The sequence below is a fragment of the Phycodurus eques genome, chromosome 20, assembly GCF_024500275.1.
Source record: "Phycodurus eques isolate BA_2022a chromosome 20, UOR_Pequ_1.1, whole genome shotgun sequence".
NCBI classification, from domain to species: domain Eukaryota; kingdom Metazoa; phylum Chordata; class Actinopteri; order Syngnathiformes; family Syngnathidae; genus Phycodurus; species Phycodurus eques.
The window spans coordinates 9270665-9286579 of record NC_084544.1 but is presented as its reverse complement, the minus strand read 5'-3'; positions in this window follow the sequence as shown (position 1 = coordinate 9286579).

Genomic DNA, 15915 nt, shown 5'->3' with positions numbered 1-15915 from the left:
TCATCAGTGTCACCTCGTTGCCGCCAGGTACGGCCCGGAGCCCATCGCGTCTTCATTACAGTCCAAATAAATCTGGGAAAAAAACAAAAGCCCGCAGATGATTTATTAGCTTCCGATGGCGTCACGCTGATTAGCGTGTGCCGACGCCACTCAGGCCCAAAGATACGCTTCTCAGACATGAGCAGCGGAAATGTGAGGTGACAGAGAGACGTTAGTGAGATGATACCCGTCGGTGATGCCTCTTAAGATCCGGTAAAGTGCCTTTCGTGTGCCTGGGACCAGTTTGTGGAGGATAGGTTTTGCTTTTTTGCTGGCATGCTTGTGCAACCAGCTGTGACTTACTGGCCACAATATAAGCAATGCATATACAATGCAAGGGCTGTATCAACATTTTTAACCTTTACAAGGAGAACAAATTTGGAAGTGCAAATAGGGAAACATTACACACTTTGTGTCCCTTACCGAATATGTTTGTTTGGAAACTCAGTGCATCTCTTTACTGCTCTGAAAAATAGGAATAGATGCAATTTTTTGCTAGCTGTACGTGACCTACACAAAATGGGTCCAGGGCTCACTTTTGGGTCTCGACCCACCAGTTGAGAATCAGTGCATTATAACATACATTATACTAAATACTAGGAGTTTCTCTCATGTAGATAATTAACCACAATATTGGAAACATCTCTCAATGTGATGCTGTTCAACATTGCTGCAATCTACAACCATAATAACAAAAAAAATTTTAACAGGTTAAAGGCAGAATTTTTGATGCAGCTCTTGTATTGGATCCATAATGGAAAAGAAGGTATTTTTCTCTTTTTCATTTATAGGCCATTTTTCATTGCTTGGACATGAAGACAGACTTGACATGCACAAGTAAGATAAGAAGACTAGTATAGTTTGATAAAGACACGTGGGGGATGAGAGTCAGTCAGAAACGGAGAGAGTGAATCAGTGGGAAAGCCGGTATAGAGGGCGGATGCTCCCCTGGCTCTCAGCTCCATGTGGTATCAGGATGAGGGATGGCCTGCCAGCACTCAGACCGAGCCTGTACTCAGACTCCACACAAGGATTCCCTACTGGAACCATTAGTCTGGGCATTAAACGCCATTAGAACACACACATACATGTGGAGGAGTGAGGAGAAGAGAGGAGCGGCTGTGAGAAACTATCATCTGTTTTTTTGTTCCTGGCTTGTAATGCTCCTCCACTCATAGAGTATCTTGTGTCTGTGCACTCATGTTGTTTACAGGGGTTGCAGGTGTGTCGCCTGTGATCCAGGTGTAATTGGGTTTAGTGACAACCATGACAATGTGACACCTGCACTTCTCAGCCTGCTCCACTGAGCTGGCCTGGAGTCAGCTGGAGCTCAGCTATCTGGACCGGACAATCTGGGATCCTCCCAGGATCGAGACCACGGCGAGATACACCTGGACGTCAGAATGAGATCCCTGGAGCCCAATATTTGACAACAACAACTACGTGAAAATATCTTCCAACATTTCTTGGTTTTCTGTGCACATTAAAACCTTGTCGCACAGGATAAGCACGATAACAAATTGATGGATGAATGTCACATCGGTCAAGTTGAATATACGCTACAAAGCTGATACGTTTTTACAGTACTGTCCGAATTTAGACTTGCGCGCCCACCACATTGTGCCACCACATGCCGGGCAGCACTGAGCTCGACTGGATGTAGATGCAGCGTAATTAAGAGCAAGAAGAACAGACAGAGAAGGTCCCCTGCTAACCAGCAGTAACAGTTGTCGTTCCCACAGAGTAGACAGAATATATGCCTGGGTGTGTTGTGGTACATTCTTTTTGTACTCTGTGTGTGTTAAAGTAGCAGTAGTTTGAAGATAATAATTACTTACTTACATCTCCAGGTAACTTTGACCAACCAGTAGCAGTTCATCCCTCAAAGAAGAAGAGGCCATAATGTGTAATAAGGTACAGTATTAAGGTCTGTAAGACTAAACATAAAATCAAATCATTAATAGTGACTCTATGGACTCCGTCTTTATCAATATATTTGAATTGGTTTAGGTATCATAAAATCAGGGAGTGTTTTCGTGAACACAAAGTGTGTGGGAGGTCAAACTTTACCCCCAAAAATTTTTTTATATGGTCTCTCGTGGATTTGGAACATATCCGCCGCGGTAATCAGGAGTTCACGGGAAATGAATCCTTTGTTACTGGGGCTCATAAAATTGATTTATATTGAAATATGCAATCGTTTACTGGATGCCTGTAATGAACAGTGCCGAATATTTTCGTTTCAATGGATTGGACAATAGCCACTGGCAGTGTAGTTGTTCGCATAGCTGACTTTCATGCAGCTGATGATTCAGTGCGCTCTTCACAACGCTAACGACCGGTCCAGGGTGAAGTCAGCTGGGATGGGCTTCACTTCCTACTGGGACGCTTTACTGAGCAGTGCAGAAAATGGATGGCAGGGATGGACAATTAGGCATCGCTCTCAAAATAACCCGGCAGAGCCGTACAGATATAATGGAGGGGTTTGTTTTAGCTTGCTGGGAAGTAAAGCTTAAAGGTGAGAAGGTCAAAACTGTGAGGATATATTTAATAAGAAGCTGTGTGTTGCCCAGACGACTTGAAAAGGAAAGGTTAGGAAAGGACGAGGGATGGGGGCTGCAAAGGTGAAGGTAACTTATACAGCGGGCGGCGGGGGGTTTGCAGTTTGTAGTGAATGCTCGGGGTAAGGTAAGGCTGAGGAAACAAAGGGAAAAGTACAGCGAGTGTTAAACAGCAGGAGAGGAGAGAAGGTGTTGGGGTGGATTTGAGGTGGGAGGCAGGAGGTGTATAGGTGTGCGTGTGTGTGTGTGTGTGTGTGTGCGTGTAGTATGTGTTGTTGTACAGGGGGTGTCAGTACAGATGCTCTGTGACCGAGTGTCACAACTCAGGCGAGGAAGCTGAATCCAACAATTAATCACCGGGCCCCTGTGCTTGTAATCAAACTGGCTCTAGCCATGATGTATGAGCCATGTTACAATTACGGAGTCACACACACACACACAGACACAGAACACAAACACACACACATAGGGGCTCTCAGACTTGATCATGTGCCATGCGTGCATGCATACACGTAAGTATGAGGATGAATAGACGCACGCTCAGTGCCTGGGAGATCAACGTGGCTGTCTTCCGAGACCTCGCAGCCGCAAACATAAACATCACACGAAGCCAACGCAACAATTCTAATCTTAGTCAGCAGCACCCCAGACGTACCACAGGAGGGGCGTCAAGAGCGGGCAGTGATGGGGCGAGTTTAGCTAGAGGGGGAAGAATTAGGAAGTGAATCTGTGGGAGTCGAGGTCTAATGAGGAAGACAGTGAATAATGCGAGCGGAAGACGGATGAAGAGCTCGGACAAGTACGCGAGGGGTGAGGTCGTAAATGAGCAAATCAGGGTGGAGATAATGAGGGAGAGAGAGAGAGACAGCAGGAAGTGATGGCTCAGGAGGAGGATCCGTGGGGATGGTTGAGGTTGGGAGGATGAAGCTCTTGGTCAGCGATTTCCAGGGAAGATGGCGGGCACGCCAGCTGACAGGATGAATAATTTAGGACGAGGTGTGGACATTGATCCCACAATGCACTTGTGCCTGACCACAATGTGCCAAACACATTTTCTCACACACGCAATCACATGATCTTCAGACTCCCATCAAGGCTTCATTTATAAGGATCCCTCACATACATAATATTGTTATATCTTAAAAATAAAGATAAGAATAAGAAATGCCTGGTTGTAGAACACAGCATCCTCCAATGGGCATCCTGCATTTTTGTCAATGCGGCACGGTGGCCGACTGGTTAGAGCGTCTGCCTCACAGTTCTGAGGACCGGGGTTCAATCCCCGGCCCCGCCTGTGTGGAGTTTGCATGTTCTCCCCATGCCTGCGTGGGTTTTCTCCGGGCACTCCGGTTTCCTCCCACGTCCCAAAAATATGCATTCATTGGAGACTCTAAATTGCCCGTAGGTGTGACTGTGAGTGGGAATGGTTGTCTGTTTGTATGTGCCCTGCGATTGGCTGGCAACCAGTTCAGGGTGTACCCCGCCTCCTGCCCCGATGACAGCTGGGATAGGCTCCAGCACGCCCGCGACCCTAGTGAGGAGAAGCGGCTCAGAAAATGGATGGATGTATCCTATACACATATCTTTATGTGTAAGATGTGTGCCTTTAAGGGGCATGGCCTAGTGAGTGACACCAGGATGTGGAGTGCGGTTGGGCGAGTTAGTTCAGTGTGAATGTCCGTGCCGTGAGTTGTGGTTTCCGGCAGCTCCTTGCGAGTGTTTTCATTTTGTATGTGTGTGTTTGACTGTTTGTCCAGTTCAATAATTGGCTGAAAGTGCATCGGCGACTGTGACTCTCCTTGCCCACATGCGATGGGCATTATCGTATCCGAAGTGCTCCATTTTATTTTTCCCTCTTAACTTGGGCAAGAATGTATCTGAAGCTTGCCTCAAATTTGTGCAACACAAAGCCAAAAAAAATAAAGCCTAATTGATGGCTCAGTTACCACAAAGACTCTAAATATAAAAATAGAAACAAAAGACACAAAAAAGAAATAAACCGGGGTACTTGGAGCACCACTGTATTGCTATGATTATTTGGTTATATAGGATTTATGTAACTACAAGCTGACGCCATTCTACTTGCACTCACAATGTTTCGGTCCCTAGCTGACAGCAATGGCTGTGAATGTCGTCGCCTCTCAGTAGCCTGCTCCTTCCTGTTTGGTCCACTCACTTCCTGTCTATGCAGCCTGATACTTCCTGGTTGAGTCACATGTCTTTGACCTTGCTGGTTTTGTCCGCCAAGCCAAACACAACTGTTTCCACTCCACTTCTCCTGTAAGCAAAGAAATACATTTTTGGGTCAGTGACCAAAAAAGGCGGGGTGGGGAAATCACAACAACCACTAGATTGCTAATTTTAATATTTTGTTGGTTTATAACTTGGCTAGTCTTGCAATTGAACACTTTTCCCCCTTTTTTGGTCATGGTCCCTGAGGCTGTGGCACAACACAAGACCATTTTTTAACCGTGTGGAACAATGTTTCTCTCAAATCTCTTGGCTTTTCAGACACCTCTCCTCTTCATTCATCACGCAGCCTGAACAAATGACCGAAGAATGACCTCGCTCGCACACACATGGACGTACACGCACGGCGCAAATGCACAAACATAGTATCAACTCGCACAAAAGCACGATTAATTCATCACAAACGACGGATACCTTGGAACACATGCTCAAACACGTGTGGGGGTACGCACACAAACACACGCACAAACACACACATACACATATTCCCATCACATCCGTTACAGATGGCTTCGCCTCCTCCACCGTCCTAAATGAATATAAATATGTCTGCTTGACATCATTCATCTGCCAGGGAGTGCAATGCACTTACTCTTCCAGCCAGGAGAGGCAGTGTTGTCCCTCCTGTGCATGAAGAGAAGAGGGAAAGTACCGCCAATAAAGATAAGGCTCCAAGATGATCTAAGGCAAAACAGTCAGCTTTGCTAAAATATAAAACAAAAGCTCTGTTCTTTCATACTCGTCAAATAATCTACAGCATTTCCTCTCCTTCTGGATGCATTTTATTCAGCAGCCATCTCGCATAATCTACTGTGATCCTATCTCCCCTCTTGACAGGAAGTGTTCACAATAAAGTATTTGAAAGCCCATTAGCGGCACTTTCCAGCACCGCGGAGCCAACAGCAACCCGATATGATCAGCGAGAGTCCCAATGAAGATGATGGCCAAGATGACAAGACGGTGAAGGAGGTGAGAAAAGGGAAGCGATAACGTTGATGAGAGCAAAATGAATCCAAGCGGTGAATAAGAGATATTTAAGGAGAGGTTTTGAGGATCCGAATGATGAAATTAAAGCGTATGGTTAGCCAAATCTTTTTAATAGCGATTCCTTTTTTTCTGTCAATGTCGTGTTTTCTATATTTGCTTGCTGTTTAGCAGGATTAAAGATAACTATTTTCATTAAATATTTATGGGGTGATGGAGATAGGCTCCCATACATTTTGATACAGATCCAAATAAAGGTGCAGATTTCTCTTTAAACAATTGTTGAGAAAGAGCATTTCTTTCACTTCGCTGTGAGTAACACATGATTTTTGATGGCAAAATGTATACGGGACAGTCCGTATCTATGGTGTACAATTTGTTACTATTACAAATTACAAAACAATCATTTCCTGGAAGCTGGTCGATATGCATTTGCCCATAGGAAAAAGTGGAAAATTAAATTACAGTTACAGTTGTCCCTGGCTTTTTCACAGTCACTTACTGCGGGTTCAGTGGATTGCAGATTTTTGTTATTGTACAGTACAGTTACTCAACTGTACCTCTTCAGTAAGGTAAACATCATTAGCTAATTGAATGTAATGTAGCCTACGGCCGCTTGTTAGCAAAAATAGCGATCCATAACAGGTGGTATAGATAGAGGGAAGATTGAAACAGCCGCTGGTGATCTTTCAATTGCTTTGTTAAATAAACTGTAACAAAATACAGTCATCAAAAGCACATTCTAGCACACCTGCTAGTAGCCTCAACTAATACCTCACTGTACACCACAGTGGCTAAAGCAATAGCCAAGAAATAGCTGGTCAATAATACATCCACTTACCTTCACTTCCATGTCACTCAGCAGAGATGACCTGCCTTTTAAAGGCATATACACAGTCATAATCATAGTTACTATGGTGTACAATGTGTGACTGACAACCCCAACTGGACAAAAAATAATAATAAATACCAGCACCTAACATGCATATACTTTACTGATAGTTGTGTAGTGTAGTGTAGGCATGAAACTTTAAACTATATCTAGATAATACCCTAAATACTTGGCTGCTACTGCACAGATTTAATCTATTACGGGGGTGGTCTTGAATAATCATGAAAGATTTATTAAGTACAGGCAATTTTAAAGTAACATCATTGATGATCATATGATTGTTAAAAAAAAATAACTGTTAACCACTTTTAATTTTAAACATTAAACCCGCAACCTCAACTTTAATGACGGACATAATGCAAAGGACATTTTATTTTTTATTTTTTTACTTTTCTAAGTACCGCACGAGTGTTTGCAAGAATTTGTAAGACATAAAAACAACATTTGATAACAAGTGATGACACGCCAACAGTAAATGGTGACACTGGAGTCTTTGAATGTGCACCGGTTTCCTTCATGGGAACTTCCAGTGTACATTCTTCCTGTTTTTTCCTTTTGAAACTGTTGCAAAAAAAAAAAGCTTCAAAATCCATAGGAAAAAAACCTAAATATCCTTAATCCTTTGATTCTTGCTATACTGAGGTCTCTTGTAACGCAATGCATGATGGTAAATGTTTTTGTAACTTCCCAAAATGTATGAAATTCATATGATTTGTGATGCATTGGGTATATACAGTATAATACCTAATAGTGTACTGTACACATATTACACATGGGGTTTGCACCTGTTTGGAGCCATGTCCATTCTGCTATGACACACCCCCATGTTACTATTAAGTTGTTCTACTGGTGTGCCATTGTTGTTCTACAAGTGAACTGAATCCTCTTACTCGAGAGGACAAAGAGCATAGTAAATGGTCAAACAGCTTTCCATACTTCTCTTCTTGTTTCACCTTGGCTGTCTGCTCGAAGCACCACTAGGGGCAGCAGAGGGAAGTAATGGATGTCCATCTATTGGAGCTGCTCTGTTATGTTTTGTGACGGAAACATTGTTCGCGTCCATTACGGCTTGTCCACATCAAATCAAAATATAATAGTTGGGAAGGGAATTTTTCAGCTCAGCTAGAGAAACAAGCCATCATAATGCACCCTCCAGTAAAGCAGAAAGCAATATGTCTGCATAGAGGTCAGGTGGAGGTCAATGTGGAGTGTCTGTCCTCCTCCTCCTTCTCCTCCCCTCATTCCTGGGACAAAAGAGAGCCAGTTTTGTTGCCAAGGAAACAAGCTTTTTCCACGGCGATGCTGGAACACGTGGGACAGGCAGGGCGGCTTTGTTTCGCCGGTGATGAAGCGCCCGCCGTGTGCATTTTTAATCGGAAGACTCGCGTTCCCGAATCGGCGAGCTCATCTAGCACAGCCTGATTATGTTCGGCGGAGCTCGCGACATTGATCGTTTTGCCTGTTTTGTCATGCTGCGCGGGGCCTCATTGTTACGTTTCCTTACACATACATGCAGCTGAGAGCACAGATAGTCACTGCAAACACCTTCAGCGAATCTTCTGCAAGTAAAGCAGACGCACCTGGCCAAATAAACACTTTGAACGCACAACACACGCATTGGGCCAGAGCACACAATTCGGTTTTGTGCTTTGTCGTATCTGAGCGCACACTACTGTTTGGCTTAGCACAGTGGGGGTAAAAAATGGCCGATCACTATGGCAACAGTGTGTGCTGTTCTGCTACAGCTGTGATGTATATGGTGACACTTTTGACCCTCTGGTGAACTCTACAACGTATGAGCCCAGCTCGAGCGTGGTTGTTCTGTCTACGTTCTTGCCGGAGTGCGTTATAACCTACGGTCTTTACAATGCATTGTGTTAGTTCGGCTTTTTAGGTTAACTTGCATGAAGTACATTTTTAGGTTTAGCTATCATGTTTCTCAAGGGCTTCTTACACCGCGGTCGGCTCCAAAATTGTTGTGATGTCAACAAATCAAGCTGGACTGCTCAAGGCCATGTCAACATGTACACAGTATTTTTAAAAACATCAACACTTTGATAACTTTTGGGCTTTTTCCACACGCAAACTGTGTTTTACTTAAAAAAATAAAATAAAATCTTGAGAAGCTTTTAAAGGGGAAATTTCCAATATTATGTTTTTCATATTTGTTAAAACTTTCATCTCGATTGACAGTTATACATAAATACGATGTGTAGAAAAATCTTCTGTCTGTGGCCTCGCCTTGGGCCTCGAATTAAATATAAAAGAAACTACCGTGCCTGAGGAAAAGCAACCAATAGGAGAAAGAAGGCATAAAAAAACGAGGTGTCAGTCATTTGTCTCGCAATCACGCCCCTCCCCTGCAGCCTCGCACTGACCACTAAATGTTATCAGTTTGAAGTTTTCTTTTTTTACGAGGCTGTGGTGGGTTCTTCTATATCAAATTAGAGGTACAAGAGGGGGCCAGAAATGGCAGCTTTTCATCACAGATCATATTTATCATGTATTGCAGTCAAGTCATAGCAAGTGTTTTAAGAAATATAACAAAAAGTCATCCGTTTTTTCATGATTGTAACCTCAACCTTTAAGCAGCTCAGCTTTTGCATGCAGATGACAGGAACACATTTGTTACGTTTGTCTGTAAACACTTTATCATGGAAGGAACCATATTTGCTCTAAGAGACTTTAGATTGAAGTGCAGTGATTTGAACAATGTCATTTCTCTCAGTCAAGCAGGATTTCAATGAATGCACTGTAAAGGGTTAAACCACGTCATGTTTACTCAACGGCAGAACGTGTCCAATGACGCTATCGCCTTGCCTGCTGATTTTAAACATACTTCGAAGCTGTTCAGAACATGTACACATTCCATCTTTTAACTCGCGTTACAAAGAATGGGGGTTGCTTCTAATTGGCTAACTAGCACTTGACAGCTGGCGAATGCAGTTGAATGGTTTTTGTTTTTTTTTCATAGACCACAATATGTCGTGCTGATTATTTTGTGGGAAAGATGGATGTTTTTATGCTGATAGCCCACATAACGGGAAACATGTATATCAAGTGAGATTCTTCATCATAGATCTCATCGCGTTTGATAGAAAAACTGAAAAGACATTCACGAGCTATAATCTTTACAGCAGTTTTCACCTTCGGCTGTGCACCTTTCACGAGGGTTTATTTAGCCCGCATTTGTTTGTTTCCAGCTCCCCTCTTCGTTATTGTCACACAACACTTTCCTAAAACCTCTGCTGGCGTGTGACTTGCGCTGGCATTTAAAGTCATGCACGGTGTCTCATTTGTTGGAAGAGACAAAACACAGTGCGAGATTATTTCTTTACACACGAGGTATGATGACGTGTCAGAAAGAACTTGGAAAGGTCACGCAACTTTTGCGGGCCCTCCCTCGCACACTAACGCTTGGGTCACGGGCCACACAAAGCAACACTTGCATATGAGCTCTCTCAATCAGCACTTGTCTCCTCATGTCTGGTTTATTTTTGCAGACATGCGGGGTCTCTTCTGCATGTCTGCCGCTAGGGGTGCTGCAGCTTTGCAGTTGGAGCTTCCGAACGTTCCGCAGCTGCCGCTGCTGCCGCTGCCTCATTCTAAACCGCTACAGAGGAGCTGACACTCCATAAACGCACACAACCAGACACCTTCTTAATCATCCACATTGCTGTTTTTTTTTTTTGTTTCTTTTATTGGGAAACAATTGGTTCCACATGGTGTGAACATATATTATGTGGGACACAGCGATCGTTACGCTCAACTGGAATATGTTCAAAAAGGATGCAAGTAAATCAATCTATCAGCAGCATATGATGCAAAAATATCAATTAAAAAACAGTGAACAGAACATTGTCTGAGCTTTAATCATTTCCATGACAGCGAACCCCTTTACTGCTGTGAAAAATAGACCATATTAAAAATAAAATCTAGAATTTTACCCCTCCCACACACCTTAAACATATTTAAACGTATTAAAACACATTTACACTTATTGGAATACACTTTTTAAAGTATTCCTTAGCACCAGATCTGCAATAAATTGAGACTATGGGATAAGACGCAACGTGTGCTTGCTTGAAGTTGTTAACTTAAAATTGACTGTTAAACTGGTACATAAAATAAAAGAGAATTCAAGACTATGTTTAAACACCAAAAATATTCAGTCACACCATATAATAATGGACATCCACTAGCTTAATGCTAACGGTATTGTGCAAAACACCACATATGAGCGAATGTAAATTGGAGTCTTTGTTACGACAATTATAAACCTTCAAACAACTGCTCCTTTAATGCATACAGAGCAGCAACCCATACAAAAATAGCACACAAAATTACCGACAGGGAAATATTTTCTTCTGCTCTGTGGAAACAATAACTATTACTGGAGTTGAGTTGGTGACCTCTCTGCCTCTTCTTCGTGCTCTACTTCTTCTTCTGTTACACTGCATGTCTTCTAATGCAATACTTTCTGGCATGTTGCGCCACAACGCGGCACCAAACTAAAGGCATGCAACTCTAAATCCGTAACAAAATGATTGCCTAAAAACCCGCAAAAGACGAACTGTGACATAGCGGGGGTTAACTGTCGAGTTTTCCTCATGAAAATCCTGCCCTGGTGCTTTCTTTCTCTCTGAGCAGAAAATTCAGATTTTTCTTTTTGACAAAGCCATGCAAAAAAAAAAAAAAAAAGAAAGAACGAAAGATAGTGTATATCCCGCAGCAGCTCCTTTGTCCTGTTTGTGTCACCACAGCTCGAGAGGGTTGTGAGCTCACAAAATATACTCAAACCTGCATGCTGTAGAAGTAAGACGTCGAAGTGCTACCACGGTGAGCGTAAGGTTGTAGCGCTTTTTTAAGTGTCACAGCAGTAACCCGTGAGGTTATGCTGACATTTTAAAAACCATTACAGGCCTCATGAACACTTTATAAAAAAATAAAAATGCAATAAAACAGCATGCAACGTTGCCATGTACATCATCTGTAGCAGGTCAGAATCAATATCTAATAACATGACCAAAAAAAATTATGCAAAAAACATTATGCTAATTATGAAATGTATTAATGTGTGCAAATTGCTTTGTTTTACCAGGCGAACTTGGCTTGCCCTGCCCAACCAGTCAAAAGATGAACAATTGCTGACATCATCGAGGGCCATCTCACTGGCCTTTCGAGGTCAGCTTTAAAATCTGATTGGTTAAAGAAACAGTCCCTTTGCTAAAGAAGTTACATTGGCCAGTACTGCTGATTCTGAAGGCCCAGGGCAGATTTGATTGACGTGGCAACACAAGGAAGCTGAAATCTGATTGGACAAAAAAATAATAATAATTAATACAATTAAAAATGTGAAAATCCACATACAGTACATGTACTGGAAGAGGTTCTGCCTAGAGATGCTCCGAAAAGAAGAGAAATGGCTTTTGGGAATAGATGAATACAATTTTATGGAACAAATATAAGAATTTAGGTTCTAAATATAGTAGGTCAGTTTTTCTAAAAGTCTATAGCCTTGCTGGCTGATGCAATGGCAAAAATGATGCCCGATTGTAAGAAGTAGTATATTTCCTTGTACCGTATATGTGAGCCTATCAATGGTGGGGCATACACACACTCGCGCAGGCGCCTCCACAGCCCCTCCCTCCCCTGTCACTGCCAGTGGTCCTGCCACCAATGTTGAGCAGGTGACCTTTTCTTTCGGCTAATCCACACCAAAAAGCCCTAATTACTGCTGCCGGTCCGCCAACCTCTGCTGTCCCAATAATCAATACAGCCGATTGACCGGCAGATCGCCCCGTCAAGACGCCGGCGCCCTACATGCGATTCTTGTATGTGTTAGACAGCGACGGCATTTCCACAGCAAGCGGACATTAACCGAAACAAGCATCGTAAAGATGGAAAAAGAAGAGAAAAGTAAACAGAAGATGAAGACAAAGAACAAAAGATGCCGTATCACACACACACACACACACACACACACGTGCAAACGCGCACACATTCCTACCTCCGACCTGAATGTTGTGACACCAGTTGGCCTTATTGAGCAGCTGCTATGTAAAGAGTCGCTTATGAGAATATCTTCCCTTAAACCTTCAGCGAAGCCGCTCACCTCATCCCCAAAAATACGCCGTCAGATATATTTCATAAACAATGGATATATGAAAAAGTACTGTCAATATTCCTACAAACGGCAAGTGAAGAAACATCTTGACTGACAAGGCATGTTGCTGTTTGTGGGTTACTCAAAAGTCAGTTTGCAACAAATCACATCAGGTCATAAGCCGTATTGAAGTCTGTGACGAGCTGTCATGACAAAGGAGCTAAAATGGAAACCAGAAAAATCCTGCGGCAGTTTTTATCTGATTGTCTTGATTCGTGGTGTCCATATAGAAAGTTAACAGCCGCTATTCTCAGTCGATTCGTTTTTGGTGGCAATTAACGTCGACCTTAAGAAGGAGCACTTCAGTTCAACATTAACTAGTAATGTGATAAAAAAAAAAAAAAAAAGATTTTTGTGGAACAAAACATATCGATTCATACATCATAGTAAAGCCCTTGATGGAGACTTTCTAAATAATCAAAATTAAATCTCTATATTTTATGATAACGTCCACATCTGATTTTATTTGTGTTGAACATATTTTTAATTGTTGTTGTTGTTGTGTCGCATTGTCACTTGGCCGGTGTGGTAAAAGACAGCGTGATTAAATACAGGATGAGCTGGTGACTTAAATATGTCCGCCTCTTGCAGCAAAGTTCCAACTTTGCTCCGAAGCTCCAACTACCAGAGACAAATTCCTTGTGTGTTTTTTGGAAATACTTGGCAAATAAAGATGATTCTGATTCTCTTTGTAGAGCAAAAATGATGTGGTGTGTTTGGCTTTTTTTTTTTTTTTTTTTTAACAATTTGATGAGTTGACAGCGTAGAATGCACATCACCCAAAGCACTGTAACATTTCCTCACCTGTACTCATGTGTTGTTGACGTACTGGCCGTGAACGCTGGACGCTGCAGGAGCAACAAGACCAAAGAAAAAGTCAAAAACAATGTTATCAGACAGGAGAAGGAAGTTCCATTTTCGATGCAGCTACAACAACACGGCCATATCTGTGAAGACTCCATTTCCTCCCGTGTTCTTTCTCTCCATGTCACTCTCTCTGACAGACTTTGATTGTACGAGACAAGTTAATGAAAAGCTCCACTGTTGAAAGGAGGCCGCACCTGCCAATGTGCGAGTGTGCATACCTGCAGGCGCGTTTGTGCGGTTGTCTTCAGGTCCTCGAGCAGTATAGCAGCCATGACGAGGGAGTTCGAGAGTGATGAGAAGACGCACACTCAGAGTGGAGTCCAAGACTGCAGGCTACTGTTGCCTAATGTGACAAAAAGATGAAGCAAAAAAAAAAAAAGACAATTTAGTAACAAATGTGAGAACATATTTTGAACCCAGTGTCATCATTTTTCTTTATGTCTGTGTAGATTTTCAGTCAACCAACTCGTGCTAATCCACAAAGGTTGAATCGAGCTAACTGGAATCTGCTTTTTTGTTTAACTTGCTGTGTTTTTTATTGCTTCCTATCAAAAACGTAAAGCGTTCTGATAGCATTTGATTCACCTCAACTCCACCTATGACACATGCGGTTCCAATTCCAGTGAGTTGCATCAATAACTCTGATATTAAAGTTGTAATTATCGATTTGAACTGACACTGTCAGTGAGGTTGCGGTATTAATGTAGCAATATGTTTATTATTGTGCTTGTAGTTTGCAAAGGTGTAGACCTGCATCCCACTAAGAAGTGTTCCTTTATCTGAGTCAACTGAAGTGCATGACCGGAGGAAAATATTAGAAACACTGCAAATACTGCATTACCTACAGTACCTAATGTCCAAATACTAAAATACGGGTACACTTTAAAAAATAAAGCAGTTAAACTTTAACTGCTTTGACAAAGCAGTTAAAGTTTGAGTGTTTGTGCATATTATTTGCCTAGCATATATCATTTCATAATTATTAACATGCTTAACTTTGTCAAAACTTTTTTCTAGAACAGCGTTTAATCTAAATCATGCCTCTGGTGCAATTAAGCTTGTTTAATTTTAAAGTTATGTGTGTAAAATAAATCTTCACTGTCTAGCTTTCCTGCTGTTTAAATTACATGTTGTATTGTACTTCTCATCATTGTTGCTACGGTGATGAATAATAGCTGAATTTTCTTTATCTTTTAGTGACACTGCGATCAGCTGTGTTTAATCTATGAGCTATGGCTGCATACTGGCTCAAAAGGAGTCAATAACTTGCAAACTGTCCCATGTTATGAAGCAAGGATTGTAACCTTGGAGGGCTCACATGTTTTAATTCTTGGGTGTCGTAATTACAAAACAGTCGTGGATGATAAAGTGGACAGCTGAAGCATTCCCTGAAGTAGCAATATGTAAGGCTATAATGCTATCCAACAACATAAATAGGGACATCACATTGATTTAGTGGCTGCACGGGCAGATTTGGAAGCGTCGTATCGGCGTTAAAGCTGCAATAAATAAAACGTGCAGGGTCTCGTATAGCGCAAAATGGCCGTAATAGATCCGTGGGTGTTAACAGATTGAATAACAGTGATTCAACAATTGCCCTCGAGTCAATAACAATCCGTGTACGTTGCTGCTCCATAGGTGCTCATAGAGTTCAATCTTTACCTTATTTCTAGTTGACCAAGGGACAAGGAAAGGGACACTTTTGTACAAAGGCTCCTTATCTTTGGTTTTGCCTTAAAAAAAAACTCTGTGTGTGTATATATACATATATATCAATCTATCCATTTACTGAGCCGCTTATGCTCACAAGGGTCGCGGGTACACACACACACACACACACACACACATATATATATATATATATATATATATATATGTATATGTACCCGTGCCATATTGAACTTGCACCTGCTCTCTATTCACACCTGAAACCTTGTAATACAAATGAGTCACGTGACACCAAGAGAGGGAAAATGGCAAATTAGGCCCAATTTGGACAGTTTCACTTCGGGGTGTACTCACTTTTGTTGCCAGAAGTTTGAAGGGACAAAAAAAAAAAAAAAAAAAAAGCTGTACACTGACTACATTGTAGCAAATTATAATTTCTTCCGTTTTGTAATTGAATATATAGAAAATGTGATGCGTGTACTAACTTT